The sequence below is a fragment of the Suricata suricatta genome, chromosome 14, assembly GCF_006229205.1.
Source record: "Suricata suricatta isolate VVHF042 chromosome 14, meerkat_22Aug2017_6uvM2_HiC, whole genome shotgun sequence".
Lineage (NCBI taxonomy): Eukaryota > Metazoa > Chordata > Mammalia > Carnivora > Herpestidae > Suricata > Suricata suricatta.
In genome coordinates this window covers 70,223,226-70,226,017 of record NC_043713.1, presented here as the reverse complement: position 1 = coordinate 70,226,017, position 2,792 = coordinate 70,223,226, and the positions used below count along the sequence as shown (strand labels likewise).

The 2,792-nt window shown below is 37.0% G+C and overlaps 1 protein-coding gene and 1 gene segment (V, D, J or C); both read right to left on the bottom strand.

Annotated features, from left to right (window-relative positions):
- LOC115277666 overlaps positions 1–2,792 on the bottom strand; it is an 869,742-nt gene that overhangs the window by 379,896 nt on the left and 487,054 nt on the right.
- The window catches only part of LOC115277665 (immunoglobulin lambda-1 light chain-like), a 653,789-nt gene that overhangs the window by 353,744 nt on the left and 297,253 nt on the right, over positions 1–2,792 (bottom strand). The window lies entirely within an intron of this gene.

Below are 2,792 nucleotides of genomic sequence, written 5' to 3'. Positions count from 1 at the left end.
GGTCAGAGTTGCCAAATGAACAAATCAGGAAACTGTAGATGCTGATGAGGATGTAGAGAAACAGGAACCCTTTTGTGTTGTTGATGCAAATGCAAATTGGTGAAGCAACTTCAGAAAACAGTGAGGAGGTTCCTCAAAAAATTAAAAATAGAACTACCCTATGACCTGCAACAGCACTACTAGGAATTTACCCAAGGGATACAGGAGGGCTGATGCACAGGGACACTTATATCCTTTCAACAATATCCAAATTGTGGAAATAGTCTAAATGGCCATAAACTGATGAATGGATCATGAAGATGTGGTTTATAGATACAATGTAATAATAGTGGGCTATGAGAAAGCATGAAATCTTGGCATTTGCAGCAACTTGGATGAAACTGGAAGGTATGCTGAGTGAAGTAAGTCAGTCAGAGAAGGACAGATATCATACATTTTCACTCATATGTGGATCTTGAGAAACTTAACCAAAATCAATGGGGGAAGGGAAGGGGAAAAATAGTTATAAACAGAGAGGAAAGGAGGCAAATCCCAAGAGACTCTTAAATACAGAGAACAAACTGAGGGTGGATGGGGGTGTGGAGGAGAGGGGAAAATGGGTGATGGGCATTGAGGAGGGAACTTGTTGGGATGAACGCTGATGTTGTATGTAAGTCAATTTGACAATAAGTTATATTAATAAAAAATTCTACGAGAGAAAACAGGCAGCAATCTCTTTGTCTTTGGCTGTAGCAACTTCTTACTCAACATGTCTCGGGAGGCAATAAAAGCAAAAATGAAGTACTGGGACTTCATCAAAATTTAAAAAAAGCTTTTGTATGGTGAAGGAAACAACAAAACTGAAGTGCAACTGATGGAATGGGAGAAAATATTTGCAAATGACATATCAGATAAAGGTTTAGTATCCAGAATCTATAAAGAACTTATCAAACTCAACATCCCCCTCCAAATAATCCAATGAAGAAATGGACAGAAGACATAAATACATAGTTTTCCAAAGAAGACATCCAGATGGCTAACAGACACATGAAAACATGCTCAACACCACTCATTTCAGTGAAATACAAATCAAAACCACAATGAGATACCACCTCACAACTGTCAGATGTCTAAATAAAACAAGTATTAGTGAGGATGTGTAGAAGGGGAACACTTTTGCACTGTTCGTGGAAAGCAAACTGGTGCAGCCACTGTGGAAAAAATTACAAATAGAGTTACCCTATGACCCAGAAATTTCACTACTAGATACTTATCCAAAGGACACAAAAAATGCTGATTCAAAGGGGGCATATGCACCTCGATGTTTATAGAAACACTATCAACAATAGCCAAATTATGGAAAGAACCCAAATGTCATTTGAGTGATGAATGAATAAAGAAGATGTCGTATATATTCATCATTGTACACACACACACACACACACACACACACACAAATGGAATGCTATTCAGTGATCAAAAAGAATGAAATGTTGTCATTTGCAACAACGTGAATGGAACCAGAGTGTACTGTTCTAAGCAAGATAGAAAGAGAAAGACTGATTTCACTTATATGTGGTATTTAAGTAACAGAACATATGAACATAGGGAAGAGAAGAAAAAATATGATAAAAACAGAGAGGGAAGCAAACCATAAGGCTCTTAAATACATAATAAAAAACAGGGTTCCTGGAGGAAAGGTAGGTGGGGGATGGGCTAAATGACTGATGAGCATTAAGAAGGGTACTTGGGATGAGCACTGGGTGTTATATGTAAGTGATGAATCACTGGGTTCTACTCCTGAAGCTAATACTATACTGTATGTTAACTGAATTTAAATAAATAAAAAAATTTTAAAGGCTAATTGAGTTTTTCTTACAAGGATACTTATGCTGTTTTATTATGAGTGGGTCCTGCTACATCCCATAACTCCCTACATGGGTCCTGGGATTTGATGTCTGCATTTGTCATGAGACTGAAATGCTTTCAATAAAAATTTCTTTACTGTTTATGCTTCTCAGGCTGGGCTTTCATTTACCATTTATAGTTGCCCTGGGAGTTAACCACTTTTGCTGTCTCTCTGACACACATATGATTCATTTTCTTTTTTATTAGTACTTTTATCATTGTTCATAGTATGAGAACTGGTATAAACCATTACTGTGCACAAGGGCTCTCTGTCTTCTTAGAATTTCTTTCTCCATTTCCACATGAATGGGCCCCCAGGATCAGGTATCCAACCCATATTTAGCCTTCATCATGTTTATTTGGTAAATGCCCATGGATTGACCTTAAAAAGAAAACAGAATTTTTGAATTTGTTTTCTGTGAACTCAGGGCCTTCTGTGAAAATTAAGAATAGGTCCATAGGCTCTGTTATCTAAAATATTGATATACACTTGAACATCACTTTAACCAAAGAGTCAGAGAAAACCAAAAACAGAAAATAATTATGACACAGGCAATTACACCTTATTGGCCTCACCTTAGCCAGTTAGATCTGCAGCAATCTCATTTCCAGGATGTGACCTTTCACATTCTGAAATATAAGATTTCAGGAAATTTTTTAATCACACGAATTGGTAGAGACACAGTTTATTCCATAACAATCAGTGTTCTAGTTTGTTCAGATTTTTTTAGTGTTTACCTAATGTTCCTCTTCTGTTCTAGGATTCAGTTCAGGATTCTTTGTGACATTTAGTCATGATGTCTCCTTAAGTTTCTCTTACTTTGACACTTTCTCACACTCTCTTTCTCTTTGGTGCTTTTGTCCATACTCACTGTGTGGGCAGTATGCCTGACATCCTTCAGTGC